Raw genomic sequence first — 27,151 nt, forward strand, 5'->3', positions numbered from 1 at the left:
CGTATTGGCTCTTAATAAATCCCCCCTTGTTTTTATACACACAGCATTTGTCTGCTGTAATTTATTCTCAAACATCATTGTTTTATTTGCTGAGCCCAAATTATATTGGTGGACCACCAACGGAGAAACAGCAAGCACACGCCGTGTGTATCCAGAGCTGCTTCTTTTGTCAAAGGTGCACTAACAGACTGCATATGTTGCATGTAGAGGAAAATCTCGCCCACTGTTGAACAGCTGTACTACAGACACTCAATTAGCGCACACGCTGTGTGTGGAGGAGACACCTGCATTTGCAGCAGCTACAAGCAGCCGCTTAATCGGTCATAGGGGCACGACTTCCAGGATAAACCCCCAGTGTACTGACTGCTGTATAAAGGTCAGCCTGCTCGCATGCACTACCTGTGAGTGCCAACCAGTTTGTGAGTACCCATCTATCTGATGCCGCTATTGTTTGTGTTCGCCAAGTTTCAGACGATACTACTCTATTAGGCGCTCTCTCTCTTCTGTTTACATTAAATAACTAATGTTTTTTTTTTATTTATTTTTTTTTCAGATTTTCATCTCTGATGAATTACACTTGTTCTATTTATTTTTTTGATATAAAAAATAAATAAAAATGATATTCAAAATTTCGAATAATAAACTTTTTATTAAAGACCATCCCGGCACACTGTGGGGACACCCATCACATTGCAGGAGTCATATCGGACCCGCATTGAGACATCTCTACATATTAACATGCCGACCCCAGTTGCCGGTCTCAGAGGGGAGAGGCACCCCATCACTTTGATCTCGCCTAGAGATAGGGCAGATATATCTGGCGACATCGTGCCACTTACATGTGGTGTATACCCTCCCACCGAGAGTAGGTTCACTGATGCGGTAAAGACCTCATTTGTCACTGGACCAGCTGCGGAACCTAACAGTACTAGGGGCCCGCTTGAAGTTGATAGAAACCTCCAGACACCGCTAAACACAACCAAACCTACACAAGACTTATATGACACAGATCTGACACCACTCACAAGTCCCCACCGCATGCTATTCAGTGTCCATCCAACCAACCCTGGACAACCAACGAGAGTGTGGGAAGGCATTACCAATATACCCACAGGTCGCAAGTCTGCCCGGAACTTTGTTGTTACGTACCCTACTCGTGGAATCCAGTTATCAACAGCACATCCTCACCTACTCTGGCTTGAACAGGAAATGGTGTCCATGCTTGCGCTCACTTCAGAAAATCAGGAGTTAAGTCTGCAAACTGAACGGCAGCTCTCCGGCAGTGAAGACCTAAAGAGAGGTGTGGGTTGAAACGGTGTGGTTGTTTACTATATTGTTTGCCACACAGTTAATATTGATGTTTGCACTAGTTAATACAGTTCTCTTTTAGCTTAGCTTTCCCTTACTTACCACCCAGATTATCCCTTGGACTTATAGTAAATCTGTCTGATAACTTCTCCCTCCGTGATTTCAACCTCTCTCATTTCAAGATTTCTCCTACATCTGTCCTCAGGCTATGCTGCCTAGTCTGGGGATTGAAGGACTACCTGTTATATATAGACTATATAGCTCTCGCCAACTTCATCTAACATGTAGCCCACGTTTGGCAGAAAGAATGTGCTGGTGTGACAAATGTTCAGTTAAAAGTAATTCACTATACTGTTTAAATTTAGGCAGGGAATAGCAGACCAGGTGTCTCGCTATTTATTCTTGTATACTCTGCTATGGATAATGATATCTTGCTGTTTTTTCTCCCCCTTTTTTTTTTTCTTTTCTTTTTTTTAACTAAGGTGAGAACACTCTCAAATCTGCCTTTTATATATTAGTGAAGTCTCTTCTTATCTGTATCATATAGCTACTGTATATAACTAGCTGAGCGAGTGATTAAGTTAAAAGATATAAAACATTTGCTTACATTATAATAAGATGCACTCAACATATCATGAGGAGATAGCCCCCTGATATTTTACAGCTCACTCAGTATACCGTATACTAACATGTAAGTGCTGTTACACTACAATACACAGGGATAGATATTCCTTCTACACCCTAGATTATTATTGGATAGAGCTGCCATGTATTGAACTGTTTTGAACTACATATATTGCTACCTTCATAAGCTTACCATGATATTGAGTATTCCATCTTTCCTTACATTTCTATATACTAGCCTGATATCAAACCTCTCTTGGAAAATTATCTAGTAGGGAGATGATGCAAGTTTGTATATATACTATAGGTATTTAGGCCCTATCTACCACTCATCTAAAATGATCTTGAGCTGCCCACTATCTACCTGTAGCGGCCCCCCTCATTTTACAGTCCCCCCTATTTAGCCAAGGAGTCTTCTTAGAATCATGATTAATCTCACATACTTAGTTTTCATTAAGGAGCCTATTCTTTCCACACAGGCCTAGTAATATCACATATATTAGCTTTTTACATATATAAGCCTCTTAAGTATGTATACCTAATTAAAGACCCTCTTTTTCACTCCATCTCAATCAGTCCCCTGACACAGACTTTAGCTTCCAAGTCTGATATCTCTCCGACATAATCTGTTACCTAGCTTAGCAAGCTGCTAGATCATATTTCACTCTCCTTTTTACTTACTAATTATACCTAAATACCCCCCACATAGGTAATGTGGATGCCCCTAGAGCCAGACCTCTCAAAACATATTACTTACCATATCCACTCTACTTAACTGTGTTTTCTTAACTCGCTACCCATCTTTACATTCCTTTAACCTTAGATAACACACACTCCTAACAGGAGCCCAACCTTTCTCCCCCCCCCCCCCCACACACTTCTACTTCCTCCTTTCTTTTTTTCTTTCTCATCTTTTCTTCTATCTTCTTCCTTCCTACTTTTAGAGCAGCTTTGGTCTGCTGACTTTCCCCATCTTCTTTCCTATTTAAATTCCAGGTCCAAAAGTGACCGTTCTCAATGCTAATGTCCTCTCACAATGCCCATAAGCTTCATAAGGTTCAAAAGTAAACTTCCTTATCATTTGAGGAACTCCTTACAGTACATAACAAAACAAAAAAACACTGAGGTTAGAGATGACTCTCCATGCAGATCCAATGCAATACTTTTGCTATCTTCACTTTATATTTGTTTGTTGTATAATATATCATCTATGTTTCATGGTATTTCATATATGTTGTACTATCTATATAACCTTAATAAAAAATATTTAAAAAAAATAAATAAAATATTTTCGGATATGTAGTCAGAATTCGACATAACAACTTTGTTATTTTCACTTTTAAGAAGGGAAAGTGGTTCACTTACATTAAAGTGACAGTGTGGTTGAATTTAAAATTTGTTTTATAAGATCTTGTATCTTCCTTAGGTATACAAAAACATTATTTTCATAAATCTAGCTTTAAAAATCATGAAAATGGTAAGTCAGTTAACTTCATATTTTGCACAAGCTAGTTATTGGATGCCATATTGATTGATTTTATGTTCTAGTGGAGTCATTTAAAGGGTCATTTAACTATAGCTAGTTTGTAATATAATTTCACATAATTTTTTAGCTTACCTCTTGGTTAGACATCACATATCTATATGTATTTTCATTCCCCTTTAGTTTATTTATACAATGTTAAATCAACATATTCCTAATGGTTTGGTCCTTAAAGGGACATTCCAAAAATATATTGTGTATTAAATTTTAAACAATACTTACAAAATCCATAGACACTCTCCTGTATTGTAAATGTTCTGCTAGGTGCATGCAATGTGAGGAGGGGGAGGTCTAAACTCTCTGGATCCTAGTACATATACACGCAATTCTAGTCTGCATCATATCTCTAACTTTCAACTTCTATCCCATCTAGTCTTGGTTGGGACCCTGTTTATACGGTGTGCCTTTTATATCTCTAGCAATGGCGCAATCAAACAAACGGAAACCAAAGCCTCCTGTTGGGCCCAAAAGGACTGTAGCGGATCATTTTAACCCTTTGCTACTTTCTGCAAATGAAGATTCACAGGATAATTCAAACACTTCTACACCAGAATCGGACATGGTGGCTACCACTCTTCAAGCTCTTCAAGAGGCTGCCCCAACAACTGTAACGCCTACATTTATCCTATCATCCCTACAATCTTTACTCGAAGCACACCACTCTTCTTTTCAATCCCAAATTACTGCCTCATTGGTGGAGATGCGGCGAGATCTGACCTCTACTGCAGAAAGAGTGGACACAATTGAGAGGAAGCAGGAGGACATGGCGATTGAACAATCTAATGTCTTGGCTTATGCGCAGAGCCTGGCGGAGCAACTTAGTATGTTGGAAGATAAAGTGGCGGATGCCGAAGACCGATCCCGCCGCAACAACCTACGCCTTAGAGGCATTCCTGAGAGTGTGGCCTCGAGTGACTTAGTCACTCACCTGTCCGAATTTTTCAACCTCCTGGCACCGCCAGCGAATCCGACTGAGGGACTTATTGATAGGGCGCATAGGGCCCTCCGCCCTAGAAATCTAGCAACTGATAAACCAAGGGATGTCATTGTACGACTCCATTTCTATACGTATAAAGAGCGGCTCGTCAGAGCTTCCCTGTCCAAACCTACTATGCCAGATCAATTCCAAGACATCACAATCTTCGCAGATCTTTCCTACCACACCCTCCAACAGCGGAAATCTTTTGGAGAATTCACTAAGTTCCTTAGAGCACACAATATAAAATACAGATGGGGTCACCCGACCAGACTCTTTGTCCTAAAAGATAACCAGCAGCATATAGTCACCACAATCGAGCAAAGTCAGAATCTACTGCAGAGATGGAGATCTACACTTTCACAGGACACCCCATCTCAAAGCTCTCTGAATCCATTGGTCCCACAATGGGGCCCACTCCCGCAAAGATTGCCCAAGGACTCAGCCGCACCCAGTTGCACCCAAGAGGAGGGTGATGGCTGATTAAGAGGGACAGGGTAGGTGAAATGCCTACACTCACTTTTCTCTCCCCATCTCTGCACACAAGCTACATGGGACTTGTTTATTGATAATATTCTTCTTTGCTCTTATTTTGGTAAATGTAAATATTCTAATTCTAAGTGTATATGTATGTCTCCCTTACTCCGTCCCTTGTTTTCCCTCTCCTCCTTTTCCCCCCTTTCCCCTTTTTTTTTTTTTTTTTTTTTTTCTCTCTCTCCCTCCCCTTCCTTCTTACCCCATTCCCTCCCTGTATAGTATACCCACTCAAATTTCAATTAGACACTTAGAATTTACTTAACTTTTTAAGAATGTCTCTGTAGGCTGAGTCAATGCCAGGGTGCTCTGCTCCGCCCAAGTGGTGTGGTAGATACACACTGGTAATCTACTTTTGAGTTTATCTACCACTGAAGGTGAGATCTTATTGTGCTCTGCTATCTTGTACATGCTGTTTGCTCTTTAATTAAGTTTTATCAAAGGTGTTGTATACTACATTGCATGTGCCAGTTCTGTATTGCACACTTCCTCCCCCGCTGGAGTGCTGCTAGCCTGCCTATCCTAAGGCGGACTGGTGCGCTGTCTGCGGTTTGCATGGTTAAAAGGTGTGGCGCTCCACAATTGGCATATTTGTATACTTAACTCTGATTATTAATACGATGTTGATGTTTAACAACTATTGGTAATAGTCCTACACCTATAGCTCACACATGGTCTATACTCTTATTATAAATGTTAATGTCATACCTATGTATTGCAAGTACTATTATTGATCTACCTTCTATACCCTACCCATCCCCCATGCCCCTTCCCCCCCCCTTTTTTTTTTTTTTTTTTTCTCCCTCCCACCTTATCCCCCTTTCAACAGCTATATCCTATCATATTTCAACTAAAACTTAGGAATACACCTAACTTTCTAAGAATGTATCTGTAAATATGTCAATGCTGATGTGCTATGTTTTATTTAATTGATGGGGTTATCTCATATTGGTGATCCCCCTATCAAGGCTCCCATTGATCGTGATATTTGGGGATGCGGTACCCTCACAATTCCTGCCATCTCACCTATGTCATTTGGTCTATACATGCACTGTTTTCCTAGCAACACATGTCATAATGTATGTGCCATCTTGTGCTGCACGCTGCCTTGGCCGCTGCTAGATTACTAAACTTATTTATCCTATGATAGGATTGTGCACTATCTGTAGTTCTCTGGGTTGTTGAGATAGGGTGTAGCACATATTGGCATATTTGTTCTTTCCGTTCAGGTTGATGTTTGCAAGCCATTAGGGTGGGCCTGGCATTCTCAAATTTTGACTAAGGCTTGGGTGTGCACTTAAGCTTTCTAAGTATGTACTTGTAAGTATATCATTGCTAATGTGTTATATTTTTCTTGAGGGGTAGGGCAGCCATATATTGGCAATCTACTACCAAGTTTGGGTTTAATACTGATTGTAACATCTATGTTTGTGATACCCTTCTGCGCACTGTTATTTTGTACATGTTATCTGTTTTATAATTGCATTTTACCCTAGTTGATACATAACTCAACACTCATGCCATCTTGTGTCGCGCACTGTCTTAGCCGTTGCTAATCCATTAAACCTATCTATTTTATAGCGAGCTTGCGTCCTTTCCTTAAATTGCAGTGTCGCTGAGACATGGTGTGGCACAACTGGCATTATTGTTCTTTTCACTTGGTTATTATTATTACGTTGATGTTTACAAGTTGCTAGTGTGGATCTAGCGTTCATAACCCACGGTTAACCTCCACTCCATGTCTTTATTCCTTTTCCCTTCCTCTTGACAACTTTTTACTAGACTAACTATTTATCTCCCCCCTTTTTTTTTTTTTTTTTTCTCTTTCCCTTCTCCCCTTTCCAACCCCCCCCTGTCCGCTCTTTTTCCCTAGAGCCAGGGAGATGCTATCTCCCCCTCCTCCCCTCATTTCACATTGCCTCGACTCTTGTTGTCTCCTTACTTCTCTCTCTCTCCTTTTCTTTGCTACATACTCCCTTCTCTCACATGTTCAGCTACTAACTGAAGCTACCAGCTCACGCTGGCTACCCCCCCCACTTAAAGTACTCTGGAAGTGTGTTCCAGAGGCTACATACGCGGTTTACCTTGTTTATATACCGCATCCTCCAAGCTCATATTTTTGTTTTCTGTGTGTCTTGTTTTGTTTTCTCTTTCTCAGATATTGCTCATACCATTGGTCTTACCTTTAAGCTTTTTTTTTTTTTTTTTTTTTTTTTTTCTCCCTTCCCCTTCCCCCCACCCATCCTTTACCCTACCTACCCTCCCTTAGATACTCCTCCCTTTATAGCGATCCTCGACTCCCTATAGCGATCCTCGACTCCCACTAAACAACTCCTTCGACTCCTGCCCATAATAAGTAGAAATACCAGTCAATTATGCCATTCTGCTGTGTTACCCATAATGTGCGGGGGCTCAACTCCCCGACTAAACGCAGTATCTGCCTTAGGTCTCTAGCAAAATCCGGAGCTCACCTAGTTTTCCTCCAGGAAACTCACTGGGTAAAGGGCGCAAAAACACCCATCCAATCTAAATTATACCCAATAGTTGAGACTGCTAGTTTTTCCCAGAAATCAAGAGGAACAGCTATTCTCATACATAAAGACATCTCCTATGAGAGTATTTTTGTTGACTCTGACCCCCAGGGTAGATTTTTAATTCTGGTTTGTAAGTTGGATGGGGTTATGTATACATTGGCCTCTTACTATGGACCCAACAAACAACATATCCGCTCACTTCGTAAATTTCTCCAGAAATTGGAGACTTTGCGTCAGGGTCTGTTGCTTCTCGCTGGAGATTTTAATGTTGTATGGGATCCTCGTTTAGATAGGCAGTCGGATACGACCCGCAAATCAATAAAACCAGTTGCTGAACTGTCGCACAAATTTAGGAACTTGATCTTTCAGTTTAATCTGTTTGACGTATGGCGTGCTCTTAATTCTTCGGCTCGCGACTACACCTACTTTTCGTCGGTGCACCGTTCTTATTCGCGATTAGATTTCTTCTTCTGCGATCCAACTCTCTTGGACAGTGTGACTCGAGCCTGGATCCCCCAATGCTCATGGTCAGATCACGACCCAGTGTATCTTAGTCTACGCTCCCCTACGGAACTCCACCGTTCCTCAACGTGGCGCTTACCCCCCCATCTATTCACAGCTCCTGGAATGGAAGCCTCTATTGCCAGGGATCTTGCAGAATTTCTATCTTTAAATGATACCAATGAAGTAGATGACTTCACTTTGTGGGCTGCATTGAAGGCGTACATTCGGGGGTCGTTCATAAAAATAGCAGCAGCTGAGAAAAAATGTAGAGGGGAAACCCTGGCACAGCTCACTATAAGTCTCCGCGAGATCTCTGAGAAGCATAAGATAAATCCCACAGTTGCGCTGACTAAACAGTTAGCGGACCTCAAGACACGGATAGTTACACTGGAGACCGAGAGGTCAGCCATGAGGCTCTTGCGGCTTAAAGAAATCTATTACCACAAAGGTAATAAAGCCGATAGACTACTTGCTAATAGGCTACGCCAAAACACCGCAGCAGCACGTATTCCCTCATTGAAGGTGAACGGGCAATGTATTACAAAACCTGCAGACATTGGCAACGCCTTCGCGGACTATTATGCTTCCCTCTATAATTTGAATCAGGGAGACTCGACTCTCCCCCCAACGCCTGAAATTATTGACACATTCCTAACCTCATTAAATCTTCCTTCGGTACCTCAGGACCGCATTGACTCCTTACAGGGTCCCATCTCACTAACGGAAATTAAGAGGGCTATTAAATCCCTCAAAGCTTTCAAATCGCCGGGGCCGGATGGTTTTTCGGATTTATTCTATAAAATATTTCAAGCCCAGCTGATCCCTATTTTGGGACGTTTTTTTTCACTGGCAAGTACGCGGGGAACCTTCCCGGCTGAATTCTTACAGGCCACTATTATCACCATTCCGAAACAAGGGAAGGACTCGACATTATGCGGTAGCTATAGGCCAATTTCATTGCTGAACCTCGATGTCAAGCTTTATGCCAAGATTTTGGCAGCGCGCCTTAACTCTTTACTACCTATACTGATTGACCCTGACCAAGTGGGCTTTGTCCTGCAACGTCAGGGTCCAGATAACACTCGACGACTCCTGAATATCTACTTTGAGGCCCATAGATCGCGCCTACCCTGTGTCACCCTGTCGTTAGACGCTGAGAAAGCCTTCGACAGGGTGAACTGGGAATATATGTTTGCCGTCTTACGAAGATTCAGTCTTCCGGACCCTTTTATCACGGCGGTCGTGGCTTTGTATTCTACTCCGTCGGCAGTGGTTAAGGGCCTGGGATTCTGCTCCAAATCTTTTCTGATAACGAATGGTACGAGACAGGGGTGCCCATTGTCCCCACTCATATTTGCCCTTGTGATGGAACCCCTAGCTGAAGCTATCCGATCCTGCCCCCAAATTAATGGGGTCAGTATACACCACACAGAGCAGAAGACGGCTCTGTTTGCTGATGATTTAACAGTACTTATATCTGACCCTCTTGCTTCTCTCCCCCATTTGTTCTCTTTGTTGGATAAGTTCACCCTAGTTAGCTATTATAAGCTAAATGTTCTCAAAACAGAAGCTTATGCAATCAACATTTCGGAAGAGACCCTCAATGTGCTAAAGAGCACATACAAGTTCTCGTGGTCTACATCGCATATTAAACACCTTGGGGTTTATTTGTCCCATAATATCCCAGAGATGATCGATCTAAACTTTACCCCCCTATTATCTAACATCGAAAAAACTACCGGTACATGGAATGTTCCATCATTGTCCTGGCTGGGTCGGATAGCAGCTTTCAAAATGAGCCTCCTCCCGAAACTTACATATCTATTTCGATCGTTACCTGTCCCAATCCCTAGACCTACAATCTACAAATTTCAGCAGTTGTGCAATAAGTTCATATGGTGTAATAAGATCCCAAGATTAGCCACTAACATCCTGCAACAGCCTTTGCTGGCGGGTGGAGCGGCTGCCCCTAATATTTTAAAATACCATGAAGCAGCCAGATTGTCTCACGTAACTCAATGGAACGCGACCTCTGAGAACCGGTGGGCCGAAATTGAACAGGCATCCCTTCCAACAGGGTATACCCTGAGAGATCTGTTGTGGATCCCCAGACATTCCAGGCCTTCTACCCTTTTGGCTAACTCTATTGTAAAATCAAATTTGAAATTTTGGGACAAGATCCGCAACCTTCCGTCTATAGCACCTCACCCTTCGCCATCACACTCATTGAGAGGGTTGCTGCTAGCACTGCCGGATTCTCATCCTAATTTATGGCTTGCTTTAAATCTAACTAAAATAGCAGACCTCTATGTAGGAGATAAACTGCTCACTTTTCAAGATTTTATCCGGAAGTATAATCCACCCCTCCTCTTACATTTTGAGTTCTGGAGACTACGCAGCCTCATCATTTCATGGGGCTTTGATAAAGGCCCTCCGAGAACCAAAACTAGCTGGGAGGTAAGATGGGACTCTTCGTCCCCCCCTGCTCGACTACTATCTATTTCATATCTTGTACTCATGAATCCCCCAGTCTTCTACAAATCCCCCCCAATCCGACGATGGGAATCCTCTTTAGCGGTTACGCACGAACCTCAACAATGGCGAGTTGCAGTCCAACTCACCAAAAAAGCTATACATTGTACAACTTTGTATGAGTTGTTCCTCAAGGTTGTTCTCCAATGGCACATGACTCCAGTCCGCCTTTTTAAAATTTCGTCTATTCACTCACCTAAGTGCTGGAGGGGATGCGAAGATTTGGGAACCCCCCAACATATCTGGTGGTCTTGCCCACATATCCAGCCGTTGTGGCAAGAGGCAACCCAGTTTTGTTCTTCAGAGGGTATTAAGTTATCCATATCACCAAGTATCTGTCTTTTTCACATTTTCCCCAGGCAGTTACCCCTGCCGCAAAAATTGTTTTGTATCTACCTTTTCCTAGCCGTTAAATTAGCTGTGGCCCGTATGTGGCTACAGCGCGTTTCACCCTCCTGGGAGCAAGTGACTGACATCTTACATTTTATCAAGAAAATGGAATCCTATGTTTCCCACATTCATGGGTCAGTGGATCTCCAGGTCAAGATCTGGGCGTACGGCCCGAAATGACTCCCACTAGCAAGAGTGCGGGAGACTCATGGCTCCCTACCCCTGGTCTTTTCTAAAACTACATGACCAACTTTGTCCTTCCAGGCTCCTATTCCCTTCCCTCGAATGAACCCCTTTCCCTCCTGCCCTCTTCCCCACAACCTTCCTCCCACATACCCCACTCCCCCCCTTTTTTTTTTTTTTTTTTTTGTCTTTGTTTAACAACTTGATATAATCTCAGTATGGTTGATTAATATATTTGATTTCCAACATCCAATGGTTATTTTGTGATTTTGAGGTGAATAGCTATGACATAACTTTTATACTACACAGGAAAATGCTGATCTTTCTGGACTACTAAAACAATGTCTGTCTCCTTGTGGATTTTGGCCTCTAACACTCCCACCCTGAGAGGTGGCGGGAAAGTTTGGGAGATTAACAGACAATGGACCTTGACACCCAGCATCTTCTGTTATGCTTTTCTTATATGTAACTGTTCCATACTTTGTAATGTTTTACAAGTGCCGTATTATGTACCTTTGTTATTTACATATATGCTTTTGAAGCTCTTATGTTCATTTATCTATTTCAAAAATAAAAAATTATTTAAAAAAAAAAAAAATTTTTAAACAATACAAAATAATTTATAAAATATTTTGAATGTACTATTTAATTACATTCAGTCTTTAAATATACTTTGAAAAAGATATATCAATGCACATGTCTTAGACAATGACATAAGGCATCTATGTGCAACCAACAATCGGCATAAAAATAGCCTATGTAGCTATGTTTTTAATCCAAAAATATATATACTTAAAAGCTAATGAGAGAATAAAACTAAATATGAAGTTGTTTAAAATATCTATTATTCTTCAAAATACGTAAAGAACATATAGCTTAATGTCCCTCTAAGCTGAAGACGGCGAAATAGAGCCATTAGAATATATATTTCATTCACAGTGTGGAAAACAATCCAGAAGGTAATCTAAATATGCTTTAGTCACATGTTATACTAAGTTTGAGAAAGGAATGTGCATAGGTTTATGATCTTTCAAGCATTATTGGGAAATGTCTCCTTAAAGAGACATGAACTCAAAATATCCTTAAAGGGAGACTGATCAAAAATTAATTATTTATTAATTCTGAAAGAGCATGCAATTTTAAGCAACTTTCTAATTTACTCATATTATCATTTTTCCTAGTTCTCTTGCTATCATTATTTGAAAAAGAAGGCATCTAATTGTTAAGCTTTTTGTTTCAGTACTCTGGACAGCACTTTTTTATTGGTGGATTAATTTATCCAACAATCAGCAAGGACAACCCAGGTTGTTCGCCAAAAATGGTCCGGAATCTAAAAATACATTCTTGCATTTCAAATAAAGATACAAAGAGAATGAATAAAATTTGAGAATAGGATTAAATTAGAAAGTTGCTTAAAATTTCATGCTCAATATGAATCACGAACGAAAAGTTTTGGGTACAGTGTCCCTTTAAGAGATTTAAAGAGTGTCTTTTACTTCTCTTATCTCATTATCTTGACATAATTTGCTTGAAAAGCATATCGAGATAGGCTCAGTAGATGAAGATTGGTGGATGCACAGAGATGCCTTATGTGATGCATTGAAATTTCTTCTGTTAAGGATATCTAAATCAAAAGATAAATTGAGTTACATTTTAAAGTCTAAACATTTTTGATCTCTACATAACATTTGTTACAATTGTTTTGTTGTAATGTCTCTTTAAAAATAAAGACGCCATTGCACAATAACATATATGAGCAGTTCAGACAAATACAAGCTCGAGGTTTATTTACTAATAACAAACAAACCTGTAGTTTAACATTTATAATCAGATTATCCAAGTTACGGACATTAGAACCAGAAATTGTGCATTCTGAAATGTTGCGTGGGAAATGTATTTTGAAACACGAGATTCGCATCTTTAAACATTCTAGACGAATGTCACGCAATAGTACACAATCAATGTGCATTATAAATACATTTAATAGAGCAATGTCAATACTTCACAATAAGTCACAAAATTGATTTAATGAACAATAAATACATACAATATCAAATGTGTATTAATCCAACGTATTTGTATTAAAGAAACAGGCCGATATTAAACCGAGAAATGTCTACAACATTTAATAATGTGACAGTATTAGATTTTAACGAGATTAATATTTAACGGATCATGTATATTAAATCTGCGTCACACATATCCGCATGACAGGCCCATGAGTTACAAATAAGTCTACATGAAAAAATGAAGTAACAGCACCACCAGGAGGTATGTGTATGGAAGTTACTAAGATATGAAACATTAAGGAACGGCCAATCAGAGTTCATCACACAAACACAACTTGAGTCAGGATGATCTCACAGACATGATAACAATATTTAAAACTTTTATCCAATCAGATGTACAGATAACATGTCCCCTGGTGCATCTCATGTTTACTTCACCATATAAAAGTCCATTACACGTTGCCATCTTTGTCAGTTCTCTAATGCCTGCAGGCAGTATATATTTTTTTACAAAAGATATTCAACAACCCAGCAGGCATGAAACCTCCCAGGTTTACCAAGCAGGAGAGCGCGGCACTGGTCCACGCCGTCCAGGACTTTTATCCCAAGCTGTTTGGGAACAAGAGGAGGTCGACAGATGCGCATGTTAAGAAGGCCCTCTGGGAGTCTATCACCAATGCGTTCAATTGGTGTTGGGCGTCCAGAGGAGCCAGGATCAGATCATGCAGAGATTTGGAGATATGAGGTTGCGATTGTCCAAAAAAGTCGACCTCATAAGGGAGTGGGTACAAGCCCGTAAAAGAGGGGGCAAAAAAAATAAGCCCCCGTGGAAACTCAACCTACTCCCTTATGAGGTGACTTTATGCGAGCTCCTCAGTCTCCGGGTCCCCAAAAGATTTCGATCTTCTCCATCCTCGGCCTCCTCTTCTTCCCTCCCAGCTGCTGGATCTGAAAGTCCTGACCCGGGGGCCAGTGCAGCTGCTTCTCTGTCCGGTGGCCTGGGAGGAGCAGAAGGAGAATCTGAACCAGGTAACTATACAACTTCATATAATATATTAATATTTGATTAGACTTTTAAGAAATGTGTATATAGTCAGATATTAAACCTATATAGATCTCACAACATACGCTACATATGATGTTTAGATATCTGAATTTAGATCAGTCACACATGAAATAGGAATGATGTTTCTTGCGCTCTACAGAATATGCGTCACAGAGCGAAAATGGAATTGCGCATCCGTGAAATCACTATCATCCGCCATTTCATACATTAACTATCGAATCCTAAGACAGTTAGAAATATTCTTTGTTCTTGTTCAATATTAACAAATATACTATTTTCATCTCGTAATACACCCAATTGCAAATATATTTGAAGTCTTTATGAAATGATACTCATCACACTACTTTATCAAAATTTATTTCACGGATGCGTAATTCCGCTTGGAATCATTGTGCAATGATCCCGAGAAATAGAATTGCGCACACACATGAACAAGGGTTGGCTGTAAATGGCATCGCTTTACACAAGTTGGTCAAATCACGGATGCCTAATTCCGCTTGTAATCATTGCGCAATGATCCTGAGAAATAGAATTGCGCACACACGTGAACATGGGTTTGCTGTAAATGGCATCGCTTTACATGTGTTGGTCAAATCACGGATGCCTAATTCCGCTTGGAATCATTGCGCAATGATCCCGAGAAATAGAATTGTGCACACACGTGAACATGGGTTTGCTGTAAATGGCATCGCTTTACACATGTTGGTCAAATGTAAATGTTAATTATTATATATGTGAAGAATACAGTATTCTTATTTTCAAACTTATACATAATAAAAAATATACTAGCAAAATCTAAATAAACAATGAACTATGTCCATCAACTGATGAGAATGAAATAACACAACAAATGAATTAAAGCTACAGTCAACAACAGAACAGATTGAAAATAAGAGTACAGGATATATTTATGATGACATTAATTGAGGAAACAATTAACTCATGGGACTAAAAATAGATTATTAGTTTGTCAGTGATTTGGTACTAAATAAAAGTTTTTAAACATGGCCTGATTTGTATTAATGATATCCAATCCTCATTTAATATTTTACAGATCTGGATGTTGGTGCTGGAACCTCAAGCCAGGGCTTGTCACAGTATGGTATGTCTCATTTTAATTGACATTTGTTTTAGAAACATGGACAGAACATTACATAATACATCCACATTGACCGATATTTATATGGATCATCAAATTCTATTTTTACAATATTTAAAAATAAGAATAAAAAAACAAATTTTGGATTACATTGTAATACAAATCTGAAATATGGACTATTTTAAGATATCCCATCTATTCTTGATATCTTCATTTTACTGTAAGATTCTTTAAATGGCCAATTTATATTCTTCCCCTGTGTATTGCTTGATATTATTGGGATACATTTTGACCACATTCACACATTTTTGCATATGTTTCGAAGTTTAAAATATACATTACATAATTTTAATTTTTCGAGTCATTTAAGGGACATGACAACTAAATTTTACATTGAATGGTTTTGACACGTGATTTCCTGGGTTTTTATCAACATTTGATTATCTAAATTGGTTTAGTCTATTTTTTTCGTTATTCTAAAAACATATCTAGGTCGGATTAGGTGAAGCAATGCATTACTGAGATTTACCGGCTGTTTTTTCATGCTGAAATTTGCCTATTTTCATATGTTCAAATCATGTGTTCAGATAACAGTAGTACATAGTTGCAAAAAGTATACAATTACACATTTGGAGATTCATGTCCCTTTAAGAGAGGATAATTAAAGATTCTTCAGGATATCCTTAACTAACATATTAGATTGTAATTGCATGCTCCATCCCATTCATTACATCAACATATGGACTAGCGAATTCATTAACAGCGACATTGTCAAATCAATATATTTATCTATTAAAGGGACACTGAGCAAAAATTATTACTGTTGTCATTCAGATAGAGCATGTAATATTAATCAAATTTCAAATTTACTACTATAATCATATTTTCAATATTCTCTTGATAAATGTATTTTAAAATCAAGAATGTAAGTTTATCTGCAGCTCCATTTTTGTTGACCAACCTGAGTTGTTCTTGATGATTGGTGGATACCTTCAACAAACAATATTTATTGATAAAGAAATTGCTTATCTGCCTTTAAGATTAAAATGTTGCAAAATAAATATTATAATAGGAGTCATTGTAAAATTATTTTTAACAGTTTGAAAAGTGAAATCACTGATTGAAAGAATTGATGTCAGTGTCCCTTGAAGAAACAATAGATTAATTTATCCTTACATTCTTTGGATTAAACAATATTGAGATATAATTCACATATTCACTGTTGGAGTTATTTTATAGATATAAGCATACTCTAACAGCACCATGATTACATATTTGTACAAATCAATTCGGTTTGGTATTGTGATCAATATGTGTTGTGTCCTAAACAAGATTACTGTACATTGCACAAATGGCTCGATGTGCCACATGTCTTTGTTTATATTTGTCGACAGTTATTATTCAAAATGTTGTTTGTGTGTATTATTTAAAGAACATTGATCAATGGGTATATTTAGATATGCAATAGCATCATATGAGATGAATTTGATGTCTAATATAGTCAGAAATTAAACATATGTTAAATACATCATTTTATTCATAATACCCTTGATTCAATCAAGCATTTTTTCTTCTAATGACTGCTCTATTCTTCACATTTCTAAGTTGATTATTCTTATAAATCGATACAGATGTGATTTAGTGATGTCCAAACTGTGTTCACTAACATATATCTATATCATTCATAGAACGAGTTGTTGTGGGGAGCCCAGAGGGATCCAGCACTGACACAGAGCTGCCTTTGCAGTCTTCTGGTAAGTCCATTGACTCATTTATATGTCATTGAAGGTGTATTGGTAATCAATATTATGAGCATGATTCTGATGAAGCATTACATTTGAATCAAACATATAATTTACTCCTCTGATTATATATCAATTTTATTTTAATATTGAAAGATTAAGATCTCAAATTTTCTTAGTCTACACCTTTGTTATTCAGAAGATGGATAGCATATGTTTGTTTATATTTTCAATTTTGACAACAATCATCAAGTGTTACACACATGAGAATTCTTAAATGTTCAATGTACTCTGCTTTTATGATTTCTAAAATAATACAGACAATAAATTGAAATTCTGAATCATTGAGAATAACAAATCTAATGTCATTTGTATGCTCCATCAAAATGATGAAAATCATAACTTTGGGTGTGTATATCTTTAATGCAACATTGATGTGTGTCTTTGAGCAACAGTAACATACGTTATAATATCTGATCTTAACGTGTACACAACATGTTATGTTTTACAGAGATTGATTTAACATGTGGGACTAAGGAGGAAGAGGCTCCCTTGGAGTCTGATGGTATGTGAAATATATCTAACATGTATCCAACATGTTTTTTTCTTGTAAAACATTTTATTGAAGAAATTCAAAGTCTACAGCTTTTGTACTTTTAAAATGAATATTCTTTTTCTTTTAGAATACACTACTGCCCCCTTTCTATATCAGACAGCATGAACATATGCTTTGATTATTCTTTCATTTTTGTCTGATTTGTAATTCATGCCATCATTATGTCACATGCATATTCCAGCGCAAACCACAATAATAATTTTCTAATTGTACAGACAGTCATTGCTATTCATCTGAGTGCCTATATGCATACCATATCCTTATGTCATCATTGTTTAGAAATTCAAACACACTTCTAAGTATATTGAAAACATAATCAAGTTGAAATGCCTTGATTTGATTTCATGATGTATGAGATGTTAATATATTTTTATTATATATTTCAGATGGATCCTCCACTTCTGGCCATCATTTTTCTACCCCTGCCCAGTCCCCTGCCTCTTCCCAGGCCCCTGCCCCTTCCCAGTCCCCTGCCCCTTCCCAGTCCCCTGCCTCTTCCCAGGCCCCTGCCCAGGTCCCTCCACAGGCCCAAGACCCTCCCAGCCCTTCCTATTTTGCCTGTCCTGTCCCTCCCCAAAAACGCCCCTTCGCCCCCCTTCGCCGCTCACCCCGTATTTTGGCCCGTACAGCTACCCCACCTGCCCAGCCCCCAACTCACCGCTCCCCAGCTGTACGGGCTACCCCAGAGCGGCAGCCCATCCCTCCCCATCCCATCCGTCCCCAACCCAATACCATCCCTTCCCCTGTCTCAACCTTCATTGTCCTGGGTCTCGGATTGTCCTTCCCAGGCACAGTTGTAAGTATCATTCAAAATCAACATTATAAGATAAAGGTACACTGAAGGCAAATTTTTTCTATTGTGATTCAAATAGAGCATGCAATGTTAATCAAATTTATAATTTAATACTCTTGTCAATTCTTCTTCGTTCCCTTGCTATCTTTATTTAAACAAAGAAATGCATATAATTTAAAAAACAAAACAAATCTAGACATAATTTCTTTATTGTTGGATGAATTTATCCATCAATCAGCAGGGACAACCAAGGTTGATCACCAAAAATGGCCTGCCATATAAACTTACATTCCTGCATTTAAAATAAAGATAGCTAGAGAATTTTAACATTTTAAATTAGGAGTAAATTAAAACTTCATTTAAATGTAATGCTCTATCTGAATCACAAAAGAAAATATTTTGGTTCAGTGTCCCTTTAATTTGATATCACTACATATACCAATCACCAATACTTGGATCTCAAAATGTATGTAAAAATGTTCATACATTATCTCTTGTATAACCCAGTGGGAATGTAATTTCTTCTGGTTGCTATGTTTACACAGCTTGGCCTCAATGCCAAAATGTTTAAGGATAGGTATGGCTACCACAGTATAACTAAACTATTTAAATTGCCAATGTAAGTACAATGGAAATCCTTTTACAAGATTTTATACACTCAAGCTGTAAAAGTGGATCATTGAAAACCAATTAAAGGGGACAACATGTTTGAGTAAACTGTCCATTTAATGGTTTATGTCTGAATAACATATTTAATGTGTAAATAATCAATTTCAACAAATTAATTTAAAGAATGATTTGTCTTTATGATGACAATGTATCTTTGCTAATTTTTTATTATGTTGTGTAATTATCAATAATATTTGAATTTTTCTTTATTTTAGGTTGTGACTCAACATGGCTAATGCTAGAAGCTCTAGCACGCGTAGAGCAGGCCGTGTTGAGTAACGCAGTTGTCCTGAGAGGGATGAACGACACCATGCATGCCCAGCTACAGGTTCAGCGTATGACTCTACAACGTATGATGCGTGTAGAGTCAATGCTTGAATCTGGAGCTGAACAGGCACAGGATGATGAAGGGGATGACCAATAAGTGGAGGATCTGGAGATGCTCCAAGGGCGCAAATAAGAATCTTCCATCCACATGTTGATGTTCTGTGTTTTAATTGTTGCCATTTGGCCTTTTTTTTATTATTGTTGTGCCTGTTGCACTCTTTTACCTTGTCAAATGGCTCCAATGGGGCTGTGCTGGCCCTTGCCCACTCTCTCCAAGGACTGTGATACACTCTTTGACCTTGTCAAATGGCTCCAATGGGGCTCTGCTGGCCCTTGCCCACTCTCTCCAAGGACTGTGATGCACTCTTTTACCTTGTCAAATGGCTCCAATGGGGCTGTGCTGGCTCTTGCCCACTCTCTCCAAGGACTGTGATACTCTTTTACCTTGTCAAATGGCTCCAATGGGGCTGTGCTGGCCCTTGCCCACTCTCTCCAAGGACTGTGATGCACTCTTTTACCTTGTCAAATGGCTACAATGGGGCTGTGCTGGCCCTTGCCCACTCTCTCCAAGGACTGTGATACACTCTTTTACCTTGTCAAATGGCTACAATGGGGCTGTGCTGGCCCTTGCCCACTCTCTCCAAGGACTGTGATACACTCTTTTACCTTGTAAAATGGCTACAATGGGGCTGTGCTGGCCCTTGCCCAGTCTCTGCATGGACTGTGATGCACTCTTTGACCTTGTCAAATTACAATTTTTTTTAAACGTTGTTTATGTTTTCTGACATACTAATAAAAGACATGTCATTTCACGATTCTTTGTCCTCTTTATTCATGTCATTGATTGAAATCTCTAGTTTATGTGGTTAATCCTTAAAGGGACCTGAAACCAAATAATGGTCTTTCTGGAATCATATATGTAATACAATTGTAAATGACTTGAATATTTACATCTCCAATTTAATTTGATTCATTTTCTTGATATAGTTTTCGTAAAGCTTTATCTTTGCAAGATTATGATTAGCATAGTAATTATTTTATATATGTATATATATATATATATATATATATTGATGTTTATATATATATATATATATATATATATTTTAAATTTCACATCCATGTGTTCATTTGTAAACTCTGCGTGAATTGATGCACCTTTAACAAATGATCCCAGGATTGATACAATTAGATAATCTCTGTAAAGTGTTATTTTTATGGAAATAGTATTCTCTCTGTGGATCCTCTTTTTTTATTTGGTATTTCATGTCCCTTTAAGTGATGCTGACCACAATTGTTAAGGAATGGATTTCCATTTCTAAAGCATTTTTGTCCTTTTTACATGAACAAGGACATAAAATCTTATTAAAAAAAATTCTTATTGTAATGTTGACAGCACATGTATTGCAATTTCAATTATATCTTATTGTAGTAGTGTAACCAAATCAATCACTGTGTGTAATGCGCATATTTTAGATGAGGAATATCTTTATATTAATATTTATAAAAATTAATTCTCCTCCCATATATGGCTATAGGTAGGCTGACCATATTTCAACTTGAATAAGTGACACGTTTGATCAATACATGTGTCATTATTGTTATTCCAAAACAATCTAAACATATCTGAAAACATCAATGCCATATGTATTTATCGCTGCGGGCGAACATATGCGATGTTCGATCCACCCCCTATGTGTCATCATTGAGGAAACTTTGACCCTGTATGTCACAGCCTTCTGACACATTTGAGCCAATCAGCAGCAGACACTCCCTCACAGACCCTCCCAGCTCCATGTCAGCAGCCATTTTAGACTCATTACGATCTTGCTTTCTTAGTGAGAGGAGCTTTTAGTGTTGCTGCTGCTGACATAATAGGGAAATAGATAGCTAGGCTAGTGTATTTAGTGTCCACTACAGTCCTGAAGGACTCATCTAATCTCTGCTGTAAGGACAGCACCCCAAAAAGCCCTTTTTAGGGCTATAACTTCAGTCATTTTTTTTTCTTTGTATTTTTATTTGCATTTGCCTGGCTTTCAGCCTGTGTGTGAGGCTCACAGCATATACTGTGATTAGTGCCACCACTGATATCTGCTTAACATTAGTGTAAATTTAACCAACAAAACTTTCAAATCATTTTGCTAGTGTAATCTAATTTCATTTTCTATCAGGCCTGTGTGTCTCTGACTTACACAGCATACTGTGGTTAATTGCTGCCCTACCTAGCAGCTACCACCCATATATGCTTAACATTATTTTAAATTAAAAAAAAAACGTTCAAATAATTTTGCTAGTGTAATCTAATTTCATTTTCTATCAGGCCTGTGTGTTTCTGACTTACATAGCATACTGTGGTTAATTGCTGCCCTACCTAGCAGCCACCACTCATATCTGCTTAACATTATTTTAAATTTTTCAAAAACATTTTTTAAATCATTTTGCTAGTGTAATCTAATTTCATTTTCTATCAGCCCTGTGTGTTTCTGACTTACACAGCATACTGTGGTTAATTGCTGCCCTACCTAGCAGCCACGACTCATATCTGCTTAACATTATTTTAAATTAAAAAAAAAAAACGTTTAAATCATTTTGCTAGTGTAATCTAATTTCATTTTCTATCAGGCCTGTGTGTTTCTGGCTTACACAGCATACTGTAGTTAATTGCTGTCCTAGCAGCAGCCAGCCACCACTCATATCTGCTTAACATTATTTTAAATTTAAAAAAAAAATGTGAAATCATTTTGCTAGTGTAATCTAATTTCATTTTCTATCAGGCCTGTGTGTTTCTGACTTACACAGCATACTGTGGTTAATTGCTGCCCTACCTAGCAGCCACGACTCATATCTGCTTAACATTATTTTAAATTTAAAAAAAAAAACGTTTAAATCATTTTGCTAGTGTAATCTAATTTCATTTTCTATCAGGCCTGTGTGTTTCTGCCTTACACAGCCTACTGTAGTTAATTGCTGTCCTAGCAGCAGCCAGCCACCACTCATATCTGCTTAACATTATTTTAAATTTAAAAAAAAAATGTGAAATCATTTTGCTAGTGTAATCTAATTTCATTTTCTATCAGGCCTGTGTGTTTCTGACTTACACAGCATACTGTGGTTAATTGCTGCCCTACCTAGCAGCCACGACTCATATCTGCTTAACATTATTTTAAATTTAAAAAAAAAAATGTTTAAATAATTTTGCTAGTGTAATCTAATTTCATTTTCTATCAGGCATGTGTGTTTCTGGCTCACACAGCATACTGTGGTTAATTGCTGTCCTAGCAGCAGCCAGCCACCACTCATATCTGCTTAACATTATTTTAAATTTAAAAAAAAAAACTTTGAAATCATTTTGCTAGTGTAATCTAATTTCATTTTCTATCAGGCCTGTGTGTTTCTGGCTTACACAGCATACTGTGGTTAATTGCTGCCCTAGCAGCCACGACTCATATCTGCTTAACATTATTTTAAGTTAAAAAAAAATTTTTTAAATCATTTTGCTAGTGTAATCGAATTTCATTTTCCATCAGGCCTGTGTGTTTCTGGCCCACATCATATAGTGTGATTAATAGCTCTTTTTCCACCACTTATATCTGGTGTAACATTAGTGTAAATTTTTTTAATTTTTTTTTTACGTCAGTCTGCTATTGTTATATAATCCATCCTCAGTGCCAGTCCACCACTCCTATCTGGTGTAACATTAGTTTAAATTTTGTAAAAAAAAAACTTTTACATCACTCTTCTAGTGTTATTTAATTTTAGTTTACAGGCCAGCCTGCCACCACTTGTGCCAGCCTGTGTGTCAGGCTGCCAGCATATACTGTGCCTAGTTCTATCCTGAGTGCCATCACTCCTATCTGTTGTAACATTATTGTAACTTTTTTAAAAACAAACTGTTACATCAGTCTGCTATTGTTATTTAATTGCAGTTGCCTGTCTGCTAGCGTGTGTGCCAGGCCCACTTTCCAACTAGTGCCATGAATCATATTTGTTATAACAGTAGTGTAAATATTTAAAATCAAAACTTTTTTGACTGTGAATCATCAGCCTGCTAGTGCAATTGAATTGCAGTTGCCTGCCTGCCAGTATGTGTGCCAGGCCCACTTGCCAACTAGTGCCACCAATCATATTTGTTATAACAGTAGTGTAAATTATTAAAAAAAAAAAAAAAATATGAGGGGGCGGAGCTGACTGCCTAACAGAACAGTCGCAGCAAGAGTGAGCTCTTAGAGGAAAAAAGTCTTATTTTAATAATTATCAGTTATAGAAAGTCACAAACCTTCTAATATTGACCCCAGCATTGTGCTCTAAGGCCGTTGGAGGAGACAATCTCAAAGAGAAGCAGCTTGAGGAATTACGAGTGCCGCATCTATATTGGACCTGCCATATAGTGGACAGATATACCATTTTGCCTCCGGCTGATCGCATCTGGCCAAGACTGTCTCCGGAGGGTCGGGGCTCCGCTCCGGAGATTCAGTTGACAGAGAGGAAGAAGGCTATACCGGTATAGAAGATCGGATCTTGAAATCTCCTACAACGGACACTCCTGGTGCCACTCCAAGCTGTGAACTGGCCGCGATCTGTGCAGACCACTACGGGCATCGGCCCTCAGGGAATCTGGTGGAAGCAGTGTGCTGGGGTGAGTGATCGCTACTCTGTGCCGCTGGACCGGAGGGTCGGGGCTCCGCTCCGGGTCCACCTGTTAGGCGGCCGCAATTAAGCAAGATCAGTTGGGGCCTGCACAACCGCTAAGAGCCTTGCTCCTCAAAAGCCTTACCGAGCTTCAGGGTTCCTTGACAGCTGGATTTGAGGCTTCTTCACTCACCGATAGTGGCTCAAAAATTCGCCGGAGGCTAAGCGGTCAGCATACTTCCTGTGCAGAAAGAAGCGCTGGTCCTTAGAACAAGGGCGCGAACGGAGGCCATCTTACTGAGCCCTGCTTAACGGTGAGTTTGCACAGTCACGAATAGAGACACTGAATAAAATTTTTCATGTAGTGGTGGGCAACGTCTACTAAAGTCACCAAGACTCTTCCTCCTCTGAAACGTAACCCACAGGTTTGCAATATTTATGTTAGCTGGAGAGGACATTCATATAAGGGACACAACACTGCCAAAGGAAGCCACGTGGGAAACAATTTTACCCATCTAAAGAATTTCTAGCCCAGCATAGTGTGTAAGGAGTCCAGAAACTCTTTTGATGTGATAATATAACTAGACGACTCTTATTCATACAGCCTATAAGTAGGTTTTATCCCAGCCTATTTAAGTATTATTCCTGCTCTCACTGCCTACCAAGCTAGATGCCATTCTGAGACACTTACTGTAAGGGGTCAAACTTTCTTACTCAGCCCGATGCCTTAGGGGCTCAGATCTGCTACATTTTATTCCTTTATAATCCTAAGGATCTCCTTGCCATTCCAATAAGGTCCCCTGGTCACTATACCTAACCCTGGTGATGGTGGGATATTACAACCTCTAAAAGAAGTGGCATCACTGGCTATTGTGGACATTCATTAAAATACTGGCTCACTACTTTATACCCCACCTGCTTGGTTCACACTGGACCCCGCAAAGACACTTCTAGCTTTAAACTGCCCTCTCTAAATTAAGCCAGTCGCAGGCAGAAGATCCTAAGACTCTCCTCAGATAGTTGGGGAACCCAGTGCCTTCCCAGCCACTCACAACAGTCTGACACCTGATTTATGTAATACATCTCTGCAGCCCATATAGTCTATATAGACGCTTTAGACTGTTACCAAATATTGCTGCAGTGTCACTACACATGTTTTTGGTTCTGTGCTGCACAGTTTGACTTTTTTACACCAGTGGGCCTTACTACATTGTTAGCTTATTGCTGCTGCGCCAGCTCAAGTGTCTTTGAGCCCTTGCTCAAAGTGGAGTGTTGTGTTATTTTACTGTTTGCCTAACAATTTTTATCCACTGCCGGTCCTTCGTTAGCTTATGTGTCTATGGTCTACCGACCCAAAGTTGAGTGCTGCATAACATTTCTGTCTGCCTAACCACTTTTATTTCCTACAGGTTGTCTCCTTCACTGTAATACTTATTGCAACTAGTTAGATAAGTGTAGCCTAAAGGTGTAACCCCTCAAGACTCACCCTTTCCGGCCTAGTTAGTCTAGGCTGGTCACTTCCGCTTCCCATTTCCCCTTCCTTCGGGTCGTATCCCCCTTTCCCTGAGTCGAGAGGGGGCTCTGGTGCCTTAGGGGCAGCCCGCCCAGCAACGTTGCCCATTGGGCTGGGTGTGATCCTCAAACCTCATAGCAGCACAGACTCTAAGCATTCTATCTTGTTGTGATGTATTCTAAAAACATGTAAGTCACTTTTTGATGCCAGGACCCCAGTCAGCCAGATAAAAGCAGGTCATTATAGTGCTGTCTTGTATCCGCAAACCTTACTGAATATCCATGCAGGCACACAAAATGCCTCAAACATTCAAAAGAAAACAAAAGCCCCTTAACACCCCTAAACGCACAGTGGTGGACCACTTTAGCAAGCCCCTCTCTCGGTCTTAAGCTGGTTCAGATGAGGAACTCACAGACGCTAGTAGCTCAGCTGAGACCCCTAGTGAGACTACCCTGATCCAGTCTGTGGGGCGCTCCTTACGTGCTGAAAAGGAGGTTAACAACAACCTTATGGACTCTATCACTGCGCTCTTGGCTACCCACCATGATTCTCTCTCCCAAAAATTTGAGAAGAGCCACGCAGATTTGAAACGTGACATAGCCGCCATAGGCGAGCGAACTGATATAATAGAGCGCAAACAGGAAGATTTGATGATTGACCACTCCAACTTACTTGGTTACTCTCAGTGCCTAGCCGAGCAAATAACGGACCTTGAAGTAAAATTGGCCGACCTAGAAGACGGCACCCGGCGCAATAATATTCGGGTGAAGGGTATTCCTGAGACTGTCTCCCCTCAGGACCTAGAGAAGTACCTCCGGGAGCTATTCACTACAATCTTGGGCCCAGAGGAAGGTCAGGAGATGCTGGTAGATCGGGCGCATAGGGCACTGAGACCCAGATCTGTAGAAGGAGATAAACCGAGAGACGTCATAGCCCGACTGCATTACTATACCTTTAGAGACAAACTACTTTGAGCACTTGCATGTGGCAGAAACCTTTCGGGTCAATACTCAGACATACAAATCTATCAAGATCTCTCTTATTACCACTGTTTGTTGTTTGTTTTATGTTTATTAAGTAGAGAGCCATACTTGCAGAATAGATCAGCTAGCACAACCAAGAGTATTGGTGTGCATTCCAACTGTCATCCCATACATTATGGCACTCCTTAACTGTGAACTTGATGTTACCACTGTTTGTTGTTTCTTTGTTGATTATTCCGTAGAGAGTCATACTTCAAGAGTAGATTAGCTAGCATAACTACGAATGTTGGTTTGTGTTCCAGCTGCTATTCCATATACAATGACACTGCTTAACTGTGAATTATATGTTCAACCCTATTGAAATTTCGTATTGTTCTATTCTTGTTGAGTTATGTATTTGCCACACGTGGTTCACCATACACTAAATGTAGAGTGACGTATACGACACATATAGAAGAAACTTGACATTAGTGGAGACTTGAAGCATAAGCCAGAATGGCTGACTGGGGTTCGGCCTCACACGCCGGCCTCCCCCCCCACCTTAATAGTTGTGTTCTCTTACAATTCCTAGTAAGAG

Source organism: Bombina bombina, chromosome 5 (genome assembly GCF_027579735.1).
Source record: "Bombina bombina isolate aBomBom1 chromosome 5, aBomBom1.pri, whole genome shotgun sequence".
Taxonomy (NCBI): Eukaryota; Metazoa; Chordata; class Amphibia; order Anura; family Bombinatoridae; genus Bombina; species Bombina bombina.